This window comes from Pectinophora gossypiella, chromosome 9 (assembly GCF_024362695.1).
Source record: "Pectinophora gossypiella chromosome 9, ilPecGoss1.1, whole genome shotgun sequence".
In the NCBI taxonomy this organism is placed as follows: Eukaryota; Metazoa; Arthropoda; class Insecta; order Lepidoptera; family Gelechiidae; genus Pectinophora; species Pectinophora gossypiella.
Window position 1 is genome coordinate 2,184,669 of NC_065412.1, and position 26,851 is coordinate 2,211,519.

The 26,851-nt window shown below is 37.5% G+C and overlaps 1 protein-coding gene across 2 annotated transcripts in view; it reads right to left on the bottom strand.

Moving 5' to 3' along the window:
* Positions 1 to 26,851, bottom strand: part of LOC126369359 (titin) — an 87,649-nt gene that overhangs the window by 30,973 nt on the left and 29,825 nt on the right. The window contains exons 1-2 of one of the 2 annotated variants that reach the window (XM_050013711.1): positions 9,673 to 9,778; positions 9,326 to 9,579 (exon numbers count right to left, since the gene is read on the bottom strand). The gene's annotated coding sequence lies outside the window, so the exon portion shown is untranslated. Of the gene's footprint in view, positions 1 to 9,325; positions 9,580 to 9,672; positions 9,779 to 26,851 lie in introns of those variants that run through there. The other variant, XM_050013712.1, reaches the window with a different exon arrangement.

Sequence of the window (26,851 nt, forward strand, 5' to 3'; positions counted from 1 at the left end):
AACGGGGGCCTCCGGATCGTGAGTCCAACGCTCAACCACTGGACCACAGGGGCCGTTAATTTATACTGCGGAACTGCCGCAGATTGATTTTAAATACCACTAAAATATAATTGATTGCAATAAAGCCAATAAAAATAGTAATTGCGTTTGCTCCGTCTTGCTTTTCCTGTCATTTGTCGACTTGTTTCTAGATTACGCAATGAAGATTACCCTTTTAATGACTCACAATCTTGCTGTGTCTTGCTAGAGTTGGTTATTATATAATAATCATACCTATTTACTTACTCGCCTATTTAATAAAGCAAAAATACATTAAGTCATAACGTAGCATGATTAGAATGACAGCAGGACAGAGAAACGCCTAGCGCGATAGAGACGGGAGATTTGTCAAAATTAATTTATTTGTAATAAAAATGGGTCAAAAAATGGAAATGGTATGGTTTCTTTCTTACTAACGGTATACAGCTTAGTACGAAAGAGATGAGATATATGTCACTAATTAATATGCTACTTTTAAGGTATACCGTATAGAATACGTAAAATAAAATAGATTTTTTTGTTACCAATATACGCTGTTACTTTGTCAGTTTTTATTAATTCTATGTAAGATCTTGTGAATAATATACTGTTAAATATGTAAATAGACGGCGATACGACTCACCATCTACCACGTTGGTCTAACAGGACGCTCGGTGAGGTGTGGGTACGGTCACGAGCATTAATATGTATACACTTTGGTACCATGTCACATTAACTTTTTTGACATATTGAACTGTAAGTCTCACTAAATGTCAAATATGTTAGTGCGACAGAGTCCTAAAGTGGGTACATTATATTGCTCATGACTGTACTTAGTTCATTATGCGACGGATGTACCACTGACTACCCCAATTAAATATACCATAATAAATAAACGGCGATAAGGCTCACCACCTATCACGTTGGTGTAACAGAAAGCTCGGTGAGGTGTGGGTACTTAGTTCATCTTGCGATGGACTGACTACCCCAGTTGTACCCCAGATTTGTACGATGTGAAATTCTGAATCCGTATTCTAAACAGAAAAAAATATACGAATGCAATAGAATAGTGAGTGATACAATACAACAGAGTTGTGCAACTGTTGAGCGCCGGCGAAGTAGGTCAGTGTGCCAATGTCACCTCGCCAGAGGCGGTTAGCGCCAATTTCAGAGGAAAACTACATAGCAAATTAACGTAGATACGTGATCAACTATTAAGAATTATGATTATACATAGCATCGCGCCTGTATCCCCAAAGGGTTAGGCAGATGCGTATAGTACACACCCACTCCTCGCCAGCTATGTTTTAGTTTTAAGTCCCATATATAATAGGGGGGGAGGTAGTCGTTACATGAGCCATGTCAGGAGGCTCAATAGTAACCACCAGGGTTGTACCAGGGTTGATGGGGTTGGTAATATACCTCACGATAAGAAGACGATAGGGGGCGAGCCTACTGCCATTAGCCGCTCAAATCCTGGATACTACATGATAAAAATACAAACTTCAAAGTCGTATTTAATGGTTTAAAGCCAGAGCTGGTGTCGAACCCGTGACACTAAAAACTACTAAAACTACTTCTACACTTTATTAAGTGGGGACATATCGCAAAAATCCTATATCCCTAGTTTAGTTAGGACATTACAGGCTGATCATCTGACTGTCCGAAAGTAAAATGATAAGGCACTTTAAGCCGTTGGTCCCGGTTACTACTTACTGGTGTAAGTATGTAGTCGTTACATGAGTCATGTCAGGGGCCTTTGGCGGCTCAGTAATAACCCTGACACCGGGGTTGATGAGGTTGGTATTCCACCTCACAACCGACACGATAAGAAGAAGTGTGTGTAGTGTAGTGTCAGTATTAGTAGTACAGTTACTATTACCACGTAAGTGCGGCGTATTCCGAACAGGGCTACCACGGAGCCGGAATTAAGTATATTTTATTTGTTAAATGTTTATTTACCTTTGATGGGTTTCCTCTTGGCCCCAGACTTGCCCGAAGGCATTGACGAGGCCTAAGACGGAGCTCGCTAGCCCAGAAGGCGCCTGTTCACTCTGGCCTTGAAAGCACCCAGGTTATATGCATTCGGAAATACAGAAGACGGCAAAGAATTCCACTCCCTCCCTAGCAGTGTGCATAATGTTTATGTAGAAATGGCTTATATTTCATCATTATTATTTGTCCTGAAGCTCGTGGTCAAGTCATGTCGGAATCGTGGCTCTGCCCATTACAAAAAAAGTCTGATTACAAGAGCTTATTAGTTCGAGTCCAAGGTACGAGTATAATAGGCTAGTTTCCAATTAGTCAAATAAGTTACTTTTTATCAAACGTCATTTGATAACAACGAATTGTCAACGAATTGACTATGGAATTTGTATGAAAAAGCAACCTGTGACGTCATGGAAAAACGTGACGAAATTTTGCACTTTTTATTACATTTATTTTTATTAAAATTCATAAATAAATGAAACAGACAACATCTAGTGAGTTAGTTATGTAAAAAATGACATAACTCACGCCGGATTTAAAGTGTAACTATGTTAGGTAAATACTGAATAAAGATATTTTTGAATTTGAGTAGTTCGATGTACTTCTGACTGCCCCAATTGGGATATAGTTGTGTTGTATTATGTTATCTACAAAATTAATCATTTTTTCTGCTGATTTAGCGTTATACATTTATATCTTTAATCAAAAATTATGCTATCGCAATTAAAACACAATACCGGGTGCTTATAGAGTTAAAATCAAGAATGTGAGACTCCCGATATTTCAACATTGTTGCTACTGTCTGTTGTTGCTGATGCACTGCTGTTGCTCTGGTGCTGTTGCACTGTTGCTGTTGCTGTGAATGCTATCGCTCTACTGTACCTAATAGTTATCTATCTGTAAGTATATTATAAAATAAAATATTCTAGTATAATCCTCAACAAGCGTGATAAGACTTATTTATCTCTTTACAAAGTAGGAAATATAATACAAACTGACCTTTGTCAAATTTATCGTGTTTAATTTACGACGAATGCTTTTTGAACCGACACTGTGAACACGTTAATCACATACGATAAAAGCGTGGATCAAGGAATGACGTACACGTAATTAATAAACAATTAATTAAAATACAATAATATGACAGACCTTAGATTACTACACAATATGAGATGAATTCAAAAATATCTTTATTCAGTATGTTTTTACACTTTGAATCGCCATTTTTGACATAATGAACGTCTCAAGATGCATAACTAAATAAATAACCAGAAGTTGTCATAATGAGTTTTCAACACGAAGGAAAGCAAGGCCAATTAGGGCCAGGTCACATACCTCGAAAACATTTTTCGGACACAAGTAATTCCCGCGACCTTCGCTAGTCACGCGTTTACCATTAAATCCAAGACGGCTTCAGCGTGTGTCAACGTCCAAACACGTCACGTTTAATGACGTCTAAAATGCCATAAACTTCTCCAACCGTATTCTAATATGTTAACTCGAACTTCCTCCACTGGACTCGGCCTCAGCTGAGAATTTTTAAGATTTCAAGTTGACATTTACGTTCTTGACTTGGGGACTTTACTGGAGTCGAGCATATACCCTAATATCATAGTATAGGATGTATTCATAGTCGATGTTGTATTTGTGGGAGACACGACTTCCGTGCCTCACTTAGCAGGGTCCACAGAATACCAGCGTCGTGGCTCGCGCCGCGGCTTATGCAAGGCCCTTTTATAAAGGACACCACCACCATTGTTGACCAGTCCATACACTCAATTACAATTTTCCTTAATGTTCACTGTCTATTTATTTATCTGTACAGTCATGAGCAATATAATGTACCCACTTTAGGACTCTGTCGCGCTAACATATTTGACATTTAGTGAGACTTACAGTTCAATTTGTCAAAAAAGTTAATGTGACATGGTACCAAAGTGTATACATATTAATGCTCGTGACCGTACTCTCTGGTGTAAGTTGTTTTTATTACTTATTTTAATTGTAAGTTATGTGTTATTCTTTATTTTGTCTTATTGTATTTGTTACTGTGGTGTCCTTATAATAATAAACTATTCGTTCTTTCTTCTTTCATAGCATACTGTCAACAAATAGTACGAAAATAATGAAGTGCCTCCACTCAATCTCACTGGAGTAAATTAGATATAATACTTCTTACTCCGTACCGATTCTGAGTTGAGTTCGACGTCTTCCTTAAAGTCGCCTCAAGTGTAGACGAAATCGAGGAAGGTTCGAGAAAACACTTTAGAGTACAGGTGTCAGTCCTGAAAGGTACTCGTAAACAAACAATGTTAATGACAAAAAACCCACAAGTGCTTTACGCAAAACCAAATAAATTCTTGCACTTAATGACTGACATAATCATGTAGGTACCTAAACATAACGAAGTAAAATGCTATCGTAATATATCGTATGTTATCTGAGATCAAGTTCGGATAGTCATCGTCACCCAAATTTCTCGTAACCGGCAATATGGCAGCAAAAAACGGAATGATTCATGTCCATGGCATCGTAAGCCGAACCTTTTGAGAGTTCCAGGAATGTTTTGTATTAATATGAGCAAGGCACAAGGGGAATAAAAGTTGTGACGCTATAGCTAAAAAATAAATTATATTTAAGTATATATAGCTAAGTCTTTTATGTATAATATGCTACTACAGTAAAGATAAGTCTATTATTAAATCGTAAATAGGTAAATGTAAGTAAGTATATAACATTATTTCATGCTTGCCTAGTTCATGGTCAGACTTGATCATTAAAAAACAAAACGGTGAGAATTTGCGTTTCGAGCCGGTTTTCGTAACCGCGCCGCCATCTTGGATAAATAATCTTGAAAGCTTAAATTACCTTCAAAGGACAAATATTTTTTGGGATTGGAGGATCGGAATAAACGTTTGAAATGCCATCAAGCACTTGAAACCGCAAAGAAAAATGTGACAGAAATAGATCGCAAAACTTCCGTGAACGCCAGTCATAAACAAACAGACTATGCTAAAAATAAAATTAAAACTGGCGAAGTACGATATTCTGAAACACGGTAAAATTATTTTGTTTTTAAATTACTTTATTAAAGGGTTAGGTTATTCACCAGTCTCATGCATGATACGTTGTTTTATGTTCTATGGTTTTGCCTGCTATAGTCTATTGCTCGTTGAAATATCATTACATTAAGAAAACATTTCAAAAAATATAAATGCATATTTCTATGTGTCTGCTGGTACCAGCTCCAAACGTACGTACCTAAAGGTCTATGTAACCAGGCCAAAAATTCCAAAAAAAAAAGCTTGATCAATTTGACAGCTAACAAAACAATACATTTGTCTCATACTTACGTCTTCTTATTTCAATTTAACTTATTTATGAATTTTAATCAAGAAAAACGTAATAATAATTACGATATTTTATTACGTTTTTCTATGACGTCAGTGTGCTTTTTCATACAAATTCCATAATAATTTCGTGTTGTGACGTTTAGTAAAAAGTAACTGATTTGACTAGATGGAAACTAGCCTATAAATTGTTACGTTATATTATAACGAGCGAGTAACATCAGTATTTCGCCAGATATTATCACTCGAGTCCAGTGTACGCACCGACGTAACACTGCTTATCTAAACGAGATAACTCGTGACATTTTACATTGAAAATATGTCATATACGGATAATAACTATTAATAACAGTAAACAAATTCCGATAATAACAGCGTTTCCAAGTAAGAGTCTAGTTCCTTACAACACAAGTTGCAAAACGAACAAACAGGTAATTTTACGGCAATGTTGGTAGGTGCGTGTTTCTGGTGCGTAACAAAAAATATGTATGCGTTGGTGGATATTTTTTTTATCTAATCCATTATTTATATTGCTGCTACTGTTATCGCTTTATAGAGCCGTGGTAGCCCAATTGCTAGAACGCTTGTCTCTCATTTTGAGGTCGCAGGTTCGAATCCAGCACAGGCCTAAACCAATGATTGTAGAATTTGATTTCCAATTCATGTTTGGATCATAAATGATTATCACGTCACCCACATACCCGAGAAATACATTTTTGTAAGCAAACGTCAATGTTAAAAGTAAATAATTTTTCTTTAGTAGTGTGTCCGAATATTTCTAAGACTTAAAAATTTCGCTTAACAATAGATAAAATTTTAAAATAGATAAATCAATGTTACTGTTACCAGAATATAAAGAAAAAACGCAAATGTAGAAATCTGTGGTAGGGTAAGGTTAGAAATCAACGAAACGCAATAAAATCTAACAAAAATAAAATGAAACAACGAATGAAATCTCCTAGACTGGCAATAGAAACGATTGGCACATGTTGAATAGAGTAGCAAACGCCTAGCGACGCGGAAGTAGCGGCGAAAGTGCGGTGAAAGCGCGCAACGTTTACCTAACACCGGCGCGAGCGCAGTCGGCGCACGTTACGTCACCCGATGTGAAAGTCAATGTTACCGTCGCGATTTTGACACACATGTCCACTTTCTGATTGTATGGAATTCGAATATTGAGGTAAAAATAATATTAGCATTTAGCATCCTAGTTTTAAACATAATTTGGGCCGAATAAATTTTAGGCAAAACCAGTTTCTTTCGCTGTTGGAATTTATTATTTCTAATATTGTGACACTTAATATTTAATGACAATATTATTGCGAAAAACGCAACGAAAAGAAGTTTCTAAAAACATGCATCGCTGCAACGAAGGCTGCAATAACTAACATTATAAAATGTCCGTTAATTAGTTCCTAGAAAATACCCGTCCATTTTTAGAGGCAAAGAGGAAATAATTCGACAGACTGATATTTTAATTTATAATGAGAATGAGAACGAAGTTACAGTAGGTATCCTTGTTACGCGTAGTGTAAATAATTGTAACAAACAGTTAAAGGAAACTGGCCAACAATTCCAAGAGAAACGTGCAAATCAGTGAGTAACTTCGTTGGAAATTGTATTTTCAGGTTGCAGCTTTAATAAAGTTTGAATAACGAAACCTTTGACGTTTAAGTTGACGAAGTAGAATTTTAACGTGGAAAAGACGATAAAGGCAAATAATATACAAACAAAGATAAAGCAAAAGTGGAATAGCAGGAGAGTCCGCCTAAGAAACCATGTCACACCGTTACCAAAGTTAGCAAACATACAGATATTGTGAGTTGGATGTGGGACGTTAGAGAAAGTAGCGTTCCCGTACTGTAACAATGATACGGTATCTAAGTGGCACACAGTAACTGGCTCAAGCCACCGCTATCTGACTCGTGTTTGTTTATTTACATTCCTCACACGAACACTAACATTCGCAATACCTCCTCCAATATCGCAGAATTTTGATTACGGACACTTAACGCGTAATTGAAGTTGAAATAAAGACAGAATTAGTAACACCTACCTACTTATCAGCTCAATCCTTGACCTGAATCAGGAATTGATAAAATCAAGTGTCCTAGTTGTCAATTTGAGTACCTATCAGATAATTGAGCAATAAAGATTTAAAAGTCAAAAGAAATTGGAAACCTTTGTAGACGTTATAAGTGAGAATACGTTACGAATGAAAACAGATGTTACAATTTCGAATAAAATAGAACGAGAAGTAAAAACTGGTGTATCTTAGAAAGTAATCCACAACCAAAATATATACGAAACATACAGATGCAAAAACATTAAATGAAACGACTAAGATCGAGGCATGCATCCGGCAATGAACAATCGATGTTGATATTTCTTTTACAACTCACAATGGACTTAAACGATCGTCAACGTACATCAATAGGCAATTACGTAATAAAGCTCGCAATGTAATCTTGTGTTACAGCAATTCCACATAATTTATTTCAATCGAGCAGATTCTAAAGTGTGAGTAACGAGTGGCTTCCTCATAGCGGCGGGCGAGGCAAGTAGGAAACACCGACTGCGCCTTGACCCAGTAAACTGGCTGGTCTAACTAGAACTCTGACACAGCTTGCCAAGCCTAACTCGGCTAACTAACTACTACAGCAAAACCAAAAGTAGAGAGGCCGGGGCCGGCCACGATTAACTTGTTGCGTGGTGTGCGCTGATCTCTCGCAACCGCAAGTTCGAGATGCAATCGTTTGAACGAACCACAGATGGCGAATGAGAAATCGAGAAAAATTTCGCTGAAGGTAATGCGCTTTTAGTAGAAGTAATGGTTCAAATTAACAAAAATGGTACTATGCGAATGTTTAATGTAAAATAGGTATTATGACGATACTAACATTACAGAAGAACACGCATTAGACGGAAACATACAGCTTGAAAATAGGTCCCGATACAAAGCGATGGAATTGACACTTAAACAATGCAATTTAATGACATCCCTACAGTTGTCTCGCATTCTATGAGAGCAATCACGTGGATCCCACACGCGCACGATTCGAAGCGAGATCGATGTAAAACGCACTGCACACTGCACTTAAAAATATTTAAATACCTAGATAGCGATATTTTCTACACGTCGACGCTTTCGTCTGTCTAATCTTACATAGCTGCAATTTTATTTATATATCACTAGTTTTATAACAACACAAATAGATTCGCGTACATAAACACGCAAGATGACAACTGCGTTCTAAAATTGAACTTGCACGAGGTCGAGGCGCGCGCGCATCGATTCATAAAGATGGCGACGGTAAGCCCAGTCTCATCAGCCTTGCTCAACTGCACAATGAGCAATTTATTGCACACTGATTGCAGAAGGCCACAAACAGAACGCACTGAGCGTGAGAAACCGTCGAGTGTTGAAAAGCACCTGCCTGACACTTGTATCGGAATCTAAATTTATTATCTCCCAGTAAAAAGGTGTACGGGTTTCCCGGCGGCAACGTTTTTCTAATCCGATATTATTTCCTTTTATTTTAAACATGCTGTCTAACCCTAATCTACCCACTTTTATGTTTATCTATGATAAAGTAACGATTGAAATAGCAGACACTTGTCAGACCGTTGAAACGATTGATGATAATGTTTAATTTGAAAGTACAATTCGTTAGAAAAAAAAATATTATCAGAATATTTGTTGATGATACCAAACCAAACGTTCTTTTTAATTCATCATCGTGTACAAGTTGTTCGATTGATTCTTGGTTTCACAAATCGTAAATAGTTCAAGAACATATTCTCTTGAATTTTGACGAAACCACAAATTTGCCAGACGAACTGACCTCATTTAACTTTCTCAACATTTTCTCGCGTAACAGTAAATTCTTATTAACGGGCGTGTCGCTACTTCTACACATAATAATAGTACTGTTTAAAAACTGGTAAAAAATAATGAGTCAACTTACAAAAGCCATTTAGGTGCTGCGAATCCAAGTTTACAATCCAATAATGACACAAATCACTGCTTGCTGAACACAACAATCTGAGAAAAACTACAGTGCACTTCACTTTATGAACGAATCACTTCAATCCAAGTCGCGGCTGCACAAACACTGAGTAAATTCTCCTCTCTTCCACTTAGTTTCTCTCCAGTAACAGTATCACGATTACATAAAACCACACGTCGTCGTATCTAGGCTCACACCCAGCCCCAAGGTACCTGTAACAACAAAGCGGTAGTGAGTTTCACAAGTTCACAATTACAACTGAAGGTGAAGCCGTGTTCTTGAAAACTACAAGATAAGCCACGTACCCGGTCGGTCCGTCTGACTTGAAAACTGAACAAATTGAAGTATGACGTAAAGATGTGTACGGTGAGGATGGTAACAACGAGCAGCCGAGTCGACAGCTGAACGATGACTGGCTGGCGCAGTGGGGGGACGGGGAGGGGAGCAGACGGAGGGACCGGCGAGGGAGGGAGGGCGTCTGGCCGACTGGTTGGTCGACCTATTGGCTCGGCACGCACACAGCCGCAGTGTCAATAATTATTGTACGACGTTTTTGTGTGATGCTAAGGCTTGTCTATCTGGAACGAGAACTTTTTTGTAAACTCAAACTTCTTTTGTTTGCCTAGCCGATGGAGGAGGTGACAGATCGGGTGATAAGTATTGGAAATGGCGCGGGTGGTGAGCCAGTAGGCGCAACCTTCAGGAGTTCTCATGGCCGCGCGGCCGAGCGTAAAGGCCATCTCACTGCTACAGCAAATAACAATGCCTGACGAATCGTGCATAACTATCTATGCGAACATACGTGAACTCAAAGGCGATTTGAGAACTGACTCACAGATAAGGTTCGCGATAGCTAGATAATTATCAGAACTGAAGGAAGCGTTGTACGAAGAGATAAATCATATGGAAGATAAGCCGATAAGAGCGTTAGTTGTCGTTGGTTGTGGACGAGAGGAAGGCGATATTACAAAACGTAGTATTACGTACATTATATCATATTATGCTGATGAATTCCGATCTATGTACATAATCTTTAAAGTAGAGCCTGTTTCAGACTTCCTATTCGATTATACAGCAACTTATCTATAAATAGAATCAACCTTGACGAACTTTTCAATGTTTTATGTTAATTTTAATCTTTCAACAGGAATTCTTAATCATTTTAATTAATTGGATACAAAGAAGGCTATAGTCATTAAAATAAACATTGTGATGGCGGCTTATTCATATTTTGAGATCTATCATTTTCTTGAGACTCAAAATGGTTAAGTGACGGATAATAATACATTTGCAAAATGTCTTTATGTCAGAGTTTTGAGACGTTGGGTAGTGTTGAGGGTGAAGCGTGGTTGGTCGTGAGCTTATGATGTGTGTTTGATTTGAGACGATCGAAATAATAATGAGGACGAAGATAATTAATCAACTTCAAGGAGATCTAATAACGAAGCAGGTCATAATAGATGAACAAGATCCTCCAATGACGGTCAAAGCGGTCGACTAAAACCGGTCGCGCTAATTTTACACAAAACTAATGACATGGTCATTCCAGCGTGATAAACGAAGCCATCACTGCTCGTATAGTAATTACTAGTCGTGTAATAATAATTAACAAGCTCGTAGAAATTGATATTGATGAGTGTTGTGAGCACTATGACGAAATAGAAACGTGAAGATGAATTTTCGACAGTGATGAAACACACGAATGTGGCGAGACGGAAGTGAAACTCAATGAAGCGAGATGCTGTCGATGCTCTTTAGTACCAGTTAGGAAATAGCGCGTAATTTATACGATGGAAACAAAGTGGAGGAACAATCGTGAAATGAGAAGGAAAATAGACATTTCTGAGATCATCGAACGCGCGGAGATGGATGAATAGAGTGGAATCAACAGGCCGTTTGAAATTGTAATGATAAACATTCGATCGATTTACAAACATAAGCGTGTCGGTAACGTACTGCTCGACACCGCTACGTCCGACATAAATAAAAATAAATACGCGATTATCTTCGTGGGGGTAACGCACTTGTTCGACTCTCCCGCTCCGTCTCGCTCGCACTTATGCGTTTTCTTTTTTTGCTCCAACGCCAAGTCATCGGCTGCCAGGTTTTTTATTTTTAAAGGCGCACAACTCGTGGCAAACCGGCGGGCCTTTCACTGAGCACACGGTTATAAATTCGCAATCCACTTGCAAAATTTAATTGGTTGTGATTGATGGACGATGGATCAATCAATGTCTATTGTAAAGTGAATAAAATCGCGAATGATACAATGATTTTGGCAGTTTGGGAATTTGTGAAGTTTTGTAGGACGTACCTTGAAAAGAGGTTTCATACGCGTTGCGAAATCGCCAAGGTTAGTAACGAGGTAAGGTGCACAGCACACACTTGCCACGCGAGCAACTTTGTAGCCTGTTCAGGTTTGAATCGATCAGGTACGAAGACAGATTGGATTTGTTTTTAAGTGTAAAGTTTAAAGGTTGTGGTTGACGTGCGGTCGTCGTCGCGGCAGATTGTGCACTGGTGGGGACCTGTCGAGAGAAAGTGGGCATTACTTTCCAAGTGACCGTCGGCCGGTGGTCCGGCGATCGCCGTTAGCCCGGTTTCGCGCAACGAGGTCGCGCGGCCTGCGCCCGCGCGGCAACAGCGGGACCTCACCAACTCAACGGTTTCACTTATTACGACCGATTATGCAAATATTTTGGTAAATGATACGTGGTGATGTGTTGTTATGATCAGAATCTCGAGGTACATTTACAAATAAAATTCACTTTTTCCGATTTAAGTACAATTTTTTTTGGGCTATAAGGCCGTAAGGCCCCGGGTTCGAATTCCGGCGCGAACATGTCATAAAAATCACTTTGAGATCCCTAGTTTTGTTAGGACATTACAGGCTGATCACCTGATTGTCCGAAAGTAAGATGATCCGTGCGAAAGGCACGTTAAGTCGTTGGTCCCGGTCACTATTTTCTGATGTAAGTACGTAGTCGTTACATGAGTCACGTCAGGGGCTTTTGGCGGCTCATTAATAACTCTGACACCAGGGTTGATGAGGTTAGTATTCCATTTCACAACTCACACGATAAGAAACGGAATTCACTCAAGTCTCGAATTTTCGATGCGCAGTTACGAATTAGATGGACCTACGTTACGAAACGATTTACTATAAAAATATGTTTCTGATTCAAATTCAAAAATATCTTTATTCAATAGGTAACATATTTACACTTTGAATCGTCAATTTTTACATAACGAACGTCTCATCCGCCTAAAACTACTGCAGCTTCTCACAACCTGTATATCCGGGGAAAAGAATTTATTTATAGAAAGATAGAAAGATAAAAAGAAGAAAGATATTTTTAAACACTGCAATCGATACGAATCGTAAACACTCGCATTATGTACAATTAGCGACAACAAAATTAATGTATGAATGCATTTTAATTGATTGAGGTCTGAAATAATGAATATTGACAACAGAATTCGAATACATTTTGGTCTAACCTGTGTTTATGTTGTAATCTCAATGTGGGTAAATGGTAGTTTTAAATGACTTTGTTTAGAAGGAAATGCATTAAAAATGCGTAATTACTTTATAATTCTTATACAGTAAATACAATTCATTAATAAACAACTTGTAAACAGTACCATAGAATAAGGCATAATAGAGTACCTAGATGTTCACTCTCGTTAGAAAATGCAATTAGTTATGATGAGAGGGTTATACGGAGCATATCCCCTCTGGTTGATTGTGGGGGGGTTGTACCCACCTACATATTTTATTACAAATAGAAATAGAGTTAAGTGTTGAAAAAGGAAAACATAACATAACATAAACAACCTATATATGTCCCACTGCTGGGCACAGGCCTCTGTATGGAGCATACTCCACAACGCTGCTCCAATGGGGGTTGGTGGAGGTGTTTTTACGGCTAATAACCGGGACCAACGGCTTAACCTGCCCTCCGAAGCACGGAACCATCTTACTTTTTCGGACAATCAAGTGATTCAAGCCTGAAAAGTCCTTACCAAACAAAGGACAGTCTCTTAAAGTGATTTCGACAATGTCCCCATCGGGAATCGTACCCGATCTGGAACCACGGAGGCTGTTGATAAAGACAAAAACAATGGGACCGGACTTGGCCGGACTAGTGGGGAGCAATGAGGGCTCTCACCTGATAATTACGTCACAGAGGCGTTCATATAATTTATACAAGTACCAAATTAAAACTAAAACTAACCAAATACCAAATTAAATTATTGCGAAAGCGGTTGGTAGGGCTAGGAAGACCTAGAAGGACGTACATTGACCAAATTGGAGATGTCCTTAGAAACGGTTTAGTACGATCTACTCTGAACCAGCGAGCGTGTATGAAGCGATTGATGAACGTGGGAGGAAGCAAGAGAGTGTAAGTAAATCCCGACACTTTTTGTTGGCACGATAGTTCAAAGTATTTATAAGCGTAACTTAGGTACTGGCAGAATATCAGTGTTGCTAAGAGTGGTATTTCTACTATCCTTCGCAACAACATGCTGAGTCAGTCCCTTTTCCCTGGCAGTGTATTTTTGATTTGTATACTTATCTTTATCTTCTCTACTATTGTACTGCACTGTTTTGGGAATAAAGTTATTCTATTCTATTCTATTCTAAGTGTGTCAGGATCGAAGCAAATGGAATTCTATGGTCTCTGCTTACCCCCGTGTATGTATGTACCAAATTAACTTCAATTTACAGGAGTCATTAAGAACTTGCCCGTAAGTATACGACCTGTCAAAGTTCACTAGGAAGGTCAGACACGTACAGAGCCCCCGCGCCCTTCTAAGACACTCCCTAGGAGGGAGAAGACCTAGATTGAAACAAGTTTAAGTCTGTGTCTAGACCGGGAGAGGTTTGTGCGGTGAGGAAGTATCCGGAATAATAATATAAACGGAGGTGAATGAACTATAAATATAAAGGTGCGCGTTTACTTGAGCACAATCGGAGCGTACGGATTTCTTGCTTTGTATTTTTTCCTACAAAATTGTGTTCGACAAATTCGTGACTGACGTTTTCATATTAGTGAATAACGACGCTCCTTGCGGTCGGGTGCCGCCCTAGTGAACGTGTAGCTTTAAGGAAGAGCGCGGCACGCAACAAGTCTTATATAGATTACATGCTTACCCCGGTAGGAAACAGGCGTGAGTAAGTATGTGTATGGGATGATAAACAGCTGAACGCTTTTTCTTTAACTCCCAAACCTGAAGAGACTCCTTTCCAAGGCATTTTTATAAGATTTTTATGTTCGAGTTCGTACTATTCGTGATTAGTTCTATAAATAGCAGACAGGTTAAGAGGAGGCGTTACCTCCCTAGGCCGATGACTTCGGAACCCTCTCAAATGCGTACTTTGCGTTCTAGATATATTGACCTCTAGACGACATGTCTGGAGTCCCAACGTTAATATCGCTGTTGGTAACGATAGTGGTAAAACTGAGTATAATCGTGTAACTTAATTGCTATCTTGACGGATGTAATCCTATCCTGTGATTGGCTAAAATTAAAATGAATTTACGGAAGTTGTCAGTTTCAACTAATCACAAGATAGGACTTTTTAAAGTCAATATAGATACTGAGTTACACGATTATGCTTCAGATAGAAGTTCTCGTTAGGTCTAAAACTAGACGGAGTTATTTACCTCATCAATTTTATTGTTTTTTTTTTTGCTTGTTTGCGAAAATATAAGGAAATTTAACAGTAACATAATTGCGACCATTGACCGTGATGGTTTCCTGACTATTGATCGACCGCCGAAGGTTGCGGTTGTGGGTTCGAATTCCGGGTGAGTCTCTAGAAAGATGAATGAACAATAAAATAAAAGAATAATTTATTTATGAGATCTTCAGAAGAAGATTATTGAGTGAAGATTCATTTAAGTGTGGGCTAACTAACCTGTAGGTAGGTACTTAATTGGACTAGTTTCTTTTGTAATTGTGACTTATTTTTTACACAGCAATAAAGCAAAATGTATTGCACAGTTAAACATTACTGAATAGCCTATTCTTCGAGCGATTTGTTCAGATACAAAGCTGTAAGAGAATAATGCGATTCGGTAAGCCATCGGCGACGTAATCGGAATATAAAAGCAAAAGAAAAGCGTCAATTCGCCGCGGTGTTTCCGTTATACGGAACGGTGTACGCGCAAACGTGGTCCGAATTAAGATACACGAAATTTGACTGAAATTATTCTTCAAAATTAATAATGTACCCACTTTAGGACTCTGTCGCACTAACATATTTGACATTTAGTGAGACTTACAGTACAATTTGTCAAAAAAGTTAATGTGACATGGTACCAAAGTGTATACATATTAATGCTCGTGACCGTACAAAATGATTATTGATGCAGACATTATGAATAATAACCGGGCATGCCCGAATTTCTTTAATTACCCGTAACATATAAGTTACTTAGCAAGTTTTGCAATGCAAGATATTATTATCTTGAATCTTGTCAATAATCTTATCATCGTATCAATCGCAATTAGTCTCGGCAGAAAGACATTGTAGTGTGCTATAATAATAAATGACAAACATTACGTTCTCCTAGAATTACAGAGCCCTTAACGAGCCCCTCGGGCGATAGCGATAATTATATCCATTACCATGATACATACACAGCGACGTATTGACAAAACAACCAATATGATACATAGTATTCATATAGGGTGTTAGTGACACCGTAACGAAAACTTTGATATCAATCAAGTGTAATTTTGAAGTGTTTTTTTTTTTTTTTTTTGTGTGTTTTTGTGTTGTGTAGTGTAGTGTTTTCTTATTTTATTTTTCTTTTTATTATTGTTTGTGTCATTATATGTTTATTGCACCAGCCCGTGCTCCAATGCATTAACTTCTTTCACCCTAAGGTTGCCTGGCAGAAATTGCTATTTAGCAATAAGGCCGCCTATTGTACTTATGTTTTTATTCGTATGTTTATGTCCTTTGTATATGTCGTTGTGCAATAAAGTATTATTGATTGATTGATTGATTGTAATTTTCCGTCGCAAAAGTATGAAACAAAAAATATTAAAAAAAAATCATGAATTTTCCGACAGGAAATTCCTCAGCTTTCCTCAACTCAGAATCATGATCTGGGGGGTTAAAACGCAATATTGCAATTTTAAGTTTTAATTTTAAATACACATTTCTTCTCTTCCCTTCAACGTTGCTGTGCCCTACAGGGTCCATGTTATAGTTCCTATGCCTATGTAACACCCCATCGTACTACATGGAATGCAATAAATAATTGAAAATTGAATTGATATTTGCGCATATAAAAGTAACTGCGCAATGTTTACAAATGTCAAATAGCAATATTGCTTTATTAGATGAATTTCTTCAATGTGGCCTGTTTAACCCCCCTGATACATACACATACATAAACTCACGCCCGTAATCCCTAATGGGGTGGGCAGAGCCACAAGTAATCACAGACAACTTGCAGCCACTGTTGATACGATGTCGTAAGCTGGATATGATGAACCTTATGGTGATAAGGGATCAGCCAATCGCCCATGACATTAGTCCATCATGTTAGAGGACACAATCTCCCACCCCCACCCCCCTGATTGTCCCCAAGTTTTAGTTACGATGTCACTAACACCCATACGTACCCGTACGGCTACCTGTTCGCTGTACGGGGTGTAAGTGACATCGTAACGAATACTGCGGGGGATAAAAGTAACTTTTTTAAACGGTTTTTATATGTAGAATCAATTATTATAATGTATTTCATACATTGCACCTCTTTTTATTCTCCCGCAGATATTCTTATACTACCTCTGGGTTGGCTGGAAGAGATCTCTCTTAGAGATAAGTCCTCCCTTGTAAACGTCCATTTCATGTTTGTGATGTAACTAGTTGTTAAGTGCAATAAAGTATATAATAATTCAGCTCATGATACTGAGTCAATGGATGATATTCGGTACGGTGTCGCTAAAACCCTGTAGGTATACACGACATATTTGTCTTCGTACACAGGTTATAAATAACTTACATTATGTTTTATGCACATTGTAAACACTTAAAACGATCGTTTATAACCTGAGTTTGAAATTTATAGTAAGTATATTTATTACAATAATTACGAGTAATATACATAAGAATAACACAGGTTATATGAACATCGTACAGCAAGAGAAATAAATTAATATATTGCTGTTTTTATTTACGGATAGCCCGTTTAGGGGCTGATTCGATTTGACGAGAGATATTGATTCAAAATACCGTTCCAGACGTGTGATGCTTCTAATCAATTTCTAAGTATATCAATAATCTCTACTTTCACGTTTCCGCCAAGAAACAAATAGTACATAAAAGCATTAAAAGAAAATGAATGTTATTTAGGGTCAGAGAGTAGTTCTCCCCAGCCGCGCCACCGTGAGTCTCAGAGATTATTGTATGTAATCAATTAATATGGACATGGAAAAGTAGTACGGATATTCTATGCCTTTACTAAGTATCTCCTATGTTCCAATCTTCTGTGCCGAGGTTTTTCTTGCAGCTTCTTTTCCCCGGCTATACAGGTTGTGAGAAGCTGCAGTAGTTTTAGGCGGATGAGACGTTCGTTATGTAAAAATTGACGATTCAAAGTGTAACTATGTTACCAACTGAATAAATATATTTTTGAATTTGAATTTAGCTAAGCGTTATTCCAGTCAGTTTTTGTCCAGTATCTTTGAAAGTTTTACCTAACTAAGTACTGTAAATGTAAAATAACAAAAAAGGTGCAACTTAACAAAACGACAATCGCGTACAAAGGTGATCAAAGTAATGCGACATGACCTTGTCGCGGCGCTCACGGACGCCGGAACTAGGTCACTGGGTCGAACAATTTTGCCATTTTTTTTTCACATCCGAGCGAATGTAACTCAATAAGAATGGTATAAGAAAACCAGCGGGCTTCGCACCGTAAGCGCGCGACTCTTTCTCGCCTCGACATACGTCACCCGTCACTCTCTCACAGAACTGCACAGAAAGAGACAGACGATCTCTGTCGCGGCGAGAAAGAGTCAAGTGCTTACGGCTCCCGCAGGTATGCTCAAAAGTGACAACTAACATTTCAAAATTTGCCCAGCTGACGTCATCCCACCCTGTGTTGCCATTTCGTAAAAAATAAATTACCCACGACCAATGTTTTTAATTCAATTTGCAAGGCAATTATGAATTCTTAGAAAATATTTACTTACAGTTTTATATATGTGACAAGTAATAGTAATTAAATACATTAGTCAGTAATTCAGTTAATTTTCAATAATAAAATTTACGTCCTTGGAATGTTGGAGATACCAATTTAATGGTAACACAGTGGTAAGGTAACACTTACGTCATCAAACGGCTAGCAATGGCAGCTTGTCATAGGATTGAACATACCTGGTTTTGTTATACCATGAGTCCGACCTCCGAACTAATGCAATGGAACAGAAACATGAATGGAGCGAAGTGGTGAAACACGATACGAACGTTTTCTTTTCATGTCAGAGACTAATGCTGCTATTGCAAAATAGGACGATAGATGTTGCTTTTTTATCTGTGACTTCGAAACTCTGAGATCCATCTCTCTTTATTTAAGAACTGCGCTCTTGTCCGAGGAGTAATCGCCATTCGTCCCTTCTTCCCGCCAAATCCTTCACCTCCTTCTTCTATCGTGTGGATTGTGAGGTGGATTACCAACCCCATCAGCCCTGGTGTCAGGGTTATTACTGAGCCGCCATAGGCCCCTGACATGACCTCCTGATACGACACGACTTGCAATTTATCTTTTATTTGTTTCATAAATGTTCTCCTAGGTCTACCCCTTCCTCTCTTTCCTTAAATTTTTCCTCCTTATATAGGTTTTTATTAACGAATTGTGTCGTATCAGGTGGTCATTGCAGGCTGATCACCTGATTGTCTAGAAGTAAAATGATCCGTGCTTCGGAAGGCACGTTAAAATTGTTGGTCCCGGTTACTATTTACTGATGTAAGTACGTAGTCGTTGCTTGAATCACGTCAGGGTCCTTTGGCGGTTCAATAATAACCCTGACACCAGGGTTGATGAGGTTGGTCATCCACCTCACAACCCACACGATATAAGAAGAAGGTGGCCAATCATATTTCCTCAGGTCGAAAAAAGTGAATTTCATAGTCTCTGCTTACCCCGGTGGGAAATACGCGTGAGTTTATGTTATGTAATTCCAACGACAAACTGATAAATTCGTAGTAGGTACACGAATACACAGAAAACTCAACGTTTAATAAATTTTGTCCTCTAATAGGAACTGATTCGTGAATAACTGATTCGAGGAAAATTGTTACCAATGCATAATATTGAAGTTTATTCTGCCTTAGTTGGTATGCGTTACTAATTGTGTTTACATTTCGAAACAATGTTTTGGGTTGCGCGCAACGGTAAATATTCAATGTAATTTGCAATATTTTATGTTGGCAATTAAATTATTTTATAGATATTTTTAGTGAACTTAGGTACTTACTAGAATTTATTAAACCTTATTGTAGATATATAGATGTCAATGTGTATAGATATAATATAACAAGAACCAGTAAATAAAGTCGATTGAAATAGATGCGAATTAATAAGATTTGAAAGCAATTAGAAAACGATGCATCAAAAAATTTGTATAGAGTATTGCCCTCTATGGATGTGAAACTTGAACACTGACACAGAATGGCAGAGAGACTCGAGGCCTTTGAGATGTGGTATTGAAGGATGATGGAAAGAATAAGTTGGACAGAAAGGGTTACTAACGAGGCAGTGCTAGTAAGAGTAAGAAAAAAGAGGCAAGATGATTGGACACTTGATAAGTCACGACGAATTTATTAAAAACATCATAAAATGGAAGCTACAAGGAAAGAGAGGAAGGGGAAGACCAAGAAGAGCTTACATGGAACAGATTAAAGAGAAGAACGTTGTGTCTTATAAGGAAGTGGAAGAATTGGCCTTTGATAGACAGGAAAGGAGAATGATACACCGACAAGAGCGTGGCTCTTAAATTAATGATGATGAATAAGATTTACAGTGAAGGTAAATTTCAGAAAGTAGTATAAAGAAATTAAGGTAAAATGGAAAGTTGTAGAGAGTCCTTATATAGTAGTTATATTATATAAAGACAGATGTTAGAGTTATATTGCAATAGTAGATAAATGATGAACTTAGTCTTTCTCTCCGTCATATACGGTCACGAGCATTAATATGTATATACTTTGGTACCATGTCACATTAACTTTTTTGACAAATTGAACTGTAAGTCTCACTAAATGTCAAATATGTTAGTGCGACAGAGTCCTAAAGTGGGTATATTATATTGCTCATGACTGTACATATTCAATATTACACACACACATAGATAAGGTATACGCCTATTTAGGTAGAGATCACGGAAATTCACTTACTACGATACCGTCACATCATTTTCGCTTCTTTCTCATTAAAGCTAAAATAAAATAATAATAATAAAAGCTTGTCTCTCTCTCTCTCTCTCTTCTATCAGAGAGTCGTCACACACACAGATGCGCGTGTACGATAACGTCAATGTGTAGTGTCTGTGTAAAACGAGGTGTTTTGTATGAAGTGTCCGGGGTGTGGCGATAGTGAAAAACGCGTCGTTTTCGATACTCGCGCCAACTTCCTTATTAATTACCTGATCTATTACAAGAATGTGGGCAACCTGCCTTATCTGATCTATCAACGGTTGGTAACATGAACTTGAAACTAATTACCGTGCTGTATGTAGGTGGAATTTTGATTTGGTCTAATTGTGCACACTTACTTCATTAAGCAATCGCTCGCCTCAAATTCTTATTGAATAAGACTCATATATCGACAGAAAACAATTGCAATGGACACTGTTCCTATATCTTGTTGTGTCAAAAGAGATTAAAGATAAATTGTTTATTAGTTTGTAGTCTACATTGTAATATTATGTTAAAATTCAAATTCAAAAATATCTTCATTCAGTAGGTAACATAGTTACACTTTGATTTTTTACATAACGAACTGCAGCTTCTCACAACCTGTATAGCCAGGGAAAAGAAGCTTCAAGAAAAACCTCGGCAAAGGGCACTAGACGCTATTTAAAAAAAAAGAAATATCTAGCATTAAGTATTTTAATGATATATTAAAGAAAGTGTCGACCGTATAAAAACAGGCGTTTAGTTTTGCTAATGAATTATTTTCACTATTTTAGAAAAGCAATAAAGAAAAATCTTACTAAAGTATTCCTATAAGACCGCTTATTGCATTCTATTTCTCTTTTGTTTTGCAATAAAGTATTTGTTATGTTGTACATTTCTCTATGGCAATAATGGTGTTCATTCCAGGGGGGTTAAAAAGCCCACATCGAAGCAATAGATCTAAAGAAGCAATATTTCTATTTGACATTTGTTTGTATTGCGCACTTACTTTTATATGCGCAAATGTCAAATTGCAATATTGCTTCTTTCGATGAATTGCTTCGATGTGGCTTTTTTCATCCCAGAACTGTCACGAGTACTAATATATATACACCATGAAATTTGAAAATTTGAAAACACCAATTTGAAACCATGTTACATTAACTTTTTTGACAAATTAAACCGTAAGTCTCATTAAATGACAAATATGATAGTGCGACAGGGTTCTAAGGTGGGTACATGATATTGCTCATGACTGTACACACCATCTAAGTTTATTTTATGTTATACCTGTCATTTTCTTATCCGCCAAAAAGGAAATATGTTCCACAATTAAAATGCGATGAAAGATGAACTGTTCGCCTATATTTTCCTTCTGCTCAAACATTGCGCGGCCACTTTGTAAGGTCACATTTTTTCTATTGAACGTTGAACTATAGAAGTTTTTTTTACGAAAGGGATATAAATTCCCCTGTCACTATTATCTGGGCGCAGGTAGACTCCGAATTGGGGATGTGATTATTTTTTTCTTACGGAAAAAACTTGTGTACGCGACGTCACAGACAATGTAGATTTTGAAATGGCTGACTTTTTGAAAGTTATAGTTAATTTATGGTCAAGTTGGGCTGTTAGGGGACTTGTGCGGGTTTATTACAAACTTATACTGAGATTTTATACTTTATAGAATTTAGATAAAAATATAAATAGAATACACGTCAATTTTAAGCACAACCGTCTAAAAATTTTACATTGGCCAATAACCCGACAGAATTAAGTAGACAGCACGTCAAACGGATTGCATACCAGCGAGATGCCTATTTTAGGGTTAATCATTCATTTTAAAATTAATTTGTTGACAATCATCCATCCCTTTCCTTTTCGACGGATAAGAAAATGTGGGGTATAACTTAAAATAAAATTAGGAGGTGCCTGCAGGAATCGGGGCCATTATACATACTTATCTAAAATGTTAGAAAACGTAATTATAAAGAATTAACATTAAATGGGTCGTTCTTCTTTTTTATCGACAATAAAAAGACATTTTCTCAATTTATCGGATTTAACATCTTTAAAATTATAACGGCATTAAATATTTTAAAACATCATATAAAGATGTGTCTGTAGAGGACCATTTAGAGGTTCTCTTTATCTTGGTAACATACTTTTCTTTGTAGACACATTCCAAAAAATATTGTGACAGAGTGGTCCTTTTCATCGGAGACAGCATTTTAATTTACCACTCTGTCACAGAATTTTGTGAAAAACAATCAAGCTTCTTTAAGGACTAATTGAGGAACCGATTAGTAGTTTGCTTGTATTTTGAGTATAATAAGATAACTATATTTTTGGACAATGGAAACATGAAACAAAATTCTAAAACATAACTTATCAGAAGCAGAACGAAGGACAGATCATTGTCGATAAAAAAGAAGAACGACCCAAATACACACACATGCTCACGACTATCCCAAAGTAAGACACATCCATCGCAAGAAAAAAAAAACAAAATTACATTTACCAAAAGGCACTTGCTCTACCTATTAGAACACAAGCAAAATCGTAGTATTTAAACCAGGTGACCTATTTTTTTCTGTCATAATTATAATTATACCTAGTGCTTATAAAAATACGAATAAGATTTCTAGTCTATACCTAATGTCTGCGTCTAGTGCAGATGTAGGCAAAGCGATTCATCTAATTTTTTGCGCGGTCGGACACTGCGCACAGATGTGGGTTTGCGCAAGCCCAACGGGCGAAGGCCATAGCACAATATCACTATAATTGACGCCTGGCGTGGCGACGCTTCATTCTCCGCCCGCCACGTCTTTTGTCATACATCAAGTTATTTTACTTCACATTTGATCGGATGTTGCAATTTTAAGCTAAGAAGCGTATCATAGAAGGAAAGAAAAGAGGGAAAGAGAAGGCGAACGTCGTATCTTACAAGATAGACAAGAATGGAGAATGCTACACCGACAAGATCGTTACTCTTAAATTAATCAAATCAAATAATACTTCATTGTACAGAACTAAATTTCAACAACAAAATTAGATAGATAGATATAGATATCTATCTATCTAATACATATTTACTAAAAAGCAAATAATTATAATGAAGCGTAGTCAAATTGGGACTGATTCTGGATACAAATTTCATTTTATTATAGTTTGACAATTCTAAAACTAGCCCCAATCTACATTTTACGTTACCGGGTTCCTGTTCCCGGGAATTTCCGGAAAAATATTAATTAAGTTTTGCCTCTTCCTTTTTGATGCGAACAGCAACGGACGGAACTGTCTGCCGTCGTCTGTTTTTCCAACTCGTTATAATCTGGGAGCCTTCAAGGCTAGAGCGAATAGGCATTTGCTAGGTAAGCGTGATCCAGACTACTTAGAATAGAATAGAATGGAAAAAGTTTATTATAAAAGGACGCCACACACAAAAAAAGACAACAACACTTACTTAGACCACATAGTCATTTACCATCAGGTGAGATTCTGAGCAAACGTTAGCCTGTATTAAAAAAAAATCATTATCCCGGGAAATGAACTGGAAGTCCAGGGGAAATTGAATTGAATTTAACTTTATACATACGACATGCGCAAGAAGAATATGCGGCTAAACGTGTTTTTTTTTTTTGTTTTTATAGGGGACACTGCACACTTAAAAAAAAAAGAGAAGGTGCAGGTCGTGTCGTATCGGGAGGTGAAGGTTTTCGCGGGAAGAAGAGAGAAATGGCGATTACTCCACCGACAAGAGCGCGGCTCTTAAATAGAGAGAGAGAGAGACTGCACACTTCAGGTTAGACAAGAGAAGCTAATCAAATGTTTAAAAGAAGCGTGCCAAAGTTTCCTACGTGTCGTCTCTATCAGGTTCCTATCGTCTATCGGCTACGTTCGTGCGGGTGTGTCCAAATAATAATAACTCGATTACAGCGAAGTCATCGACCTTCGAAAAATCTGACCTGCGCGAGCGCGGCAAGGTTGCGCTCGAGCCGCGCCGCGTCGCAAGCTCGCTTCAATATTTTAAACATTTCCCCCAAACTTTTTCGTCATAAATACGTTTGACATAGACGCGTGAATTTTGGACTTAAAAGTTTATATAAGTATATTATATTATAATTATATCATCTTCTTTTTTCTAATTTGATATAAGTAGTTCTAACTTAATTTAATTTTACTATTTTGTTTTATTGTTTTAGGAATTTTAATAATGTAAATATGGGTTACATGCCTGAAATAGAATGATTTTATTTATTTATTTATTTTATAAATTATTTTATTTATTTAAGGAAAACATACAGCTTTATTAAGCTTACTTACACGTAACAATAACAATAAGCAATAAGGCCGCATATTGCCTCTTTCTATTTATCTTTTGTTTTGTATTTTCCTGTTTGTACAATAAAGTATTACTTATGTTATGTTATGTTATGTGGATGTAACACACTTAAGGACTACTGGTAGTACTGTTAGGTGGTAAGGTAACAACAAAGCAACCTAAATAACATAAGCTCACAACTATAGGGTGAATATCAAAATGTGCCAAGTTTGGTGGCGAACTTTTGAAAAAGGATAGTTCTAGCTACGAGGAACAAGTTACCCCGTAGAAACCAAATATCCTTTTTCATGTAGGAACCCAATTTTTCACGAAAAAATAATATGAAAATTCGCCACCAAACTTGACATTTTATCCTATTTGGGGTAGTAAAAGGTACATGCATCGCAAGATGAAGTAAGTTACCCTACCTCACCGAGCTCTATAACCATCGCCGTCTATAATGGTCGAGACAACTGTGTTAGTGAAAACTGAGAACTCATTGGTGCAAGTCTGATATCGGGCTTCGAACCGGGACGCTCCCCATTTGAGCAGAAAAACCGGTGAACCACAAAAAAGTATCAAAATTGAAATAACTGTTGTTTTTTTGTTTTTTTTTTAATTAAAATGGGTTTGCTCTTGACTTCGTTCTTCCACGAGGAGAAGAGATCGACGTTGGAACGAGCTTACCCAGAAAATGCCTATTCACCCGTGATTTAAAGGACCCCAGGTTATAAGATTCAGGAAACACCGACACCGGCAGCCCATTCCATTCCTTGGCTGTGCGCATTATGAATGATGAGGTGCAGTTACTTCAACTGGTTGAACTTTGTGGAATAGGTACTTCTCAGGGCATTTTTGTCGTTGTGAAATAGCAATCTTCCAAGACAAGTCAACGAACGGATATTAATATGCCATTTTATTGTTTGTACCAACAATTTCATGCAAAACAATATGCAAATCTTATCGTACATTCGCCTCAGATAAAGGAATATCAGATTTGATTGCTTTTAGCTGATGTGTACGTATTAAGGTTGTTTTGTGCGACCTTTTGAATCTGACTGGGTTTCAAGGTGATCGCCTCAATTTGCAGAATCTGGGCCCGGTATACCAACATGGATTTTTGCAAGGGTCAGTAAATGCCAGCGAACTTTGAAGGTTTTTTTGTTAATAAAAATACCTACACCTTCATCCACTTTCACGTAGGTAACTAATTTATCGACGCGGAAATGCTTAAGATATACGAGGTGAATGCACCTTAATGGAAGAGTTGAAGGGGAAGGCTGAAAAAGTATTTAAAGGTAGGTAGAGGTACATAGTTTACACACTCCTCGCCAACTAAGTTAAAGTCAACGAAGGTAGTGGCTTTGGCCCTATTGGTGAACTACCAATAATAAAAACGGTTCTCGTGCAAACTGAAATATAATATATTTTTACAAGAAGCACAAAAGAACCAAAGTCAATATCAAAAGCAAAGACAATAAAAGAATAAACTATATAAAAGAGGTAAAACTCTATAAAAAGATGTGCTATCTTGCACAAGCCCATTACATATAGTATTCAGAAGGGCCAAGGACGTGGACTAGAATGGTCCAGCCAAGTGTGTTAGTGAAAACTACTCTTTAGGTAAATTAATAACTCTTTGGCTGGACTTGCAAGTCCAGAATTCGAACCGGCGCTCCCGGATTGAGAAACGAGCCGGTGCACCACAGGACCACCATGACTAAGATTAATTTTGGTA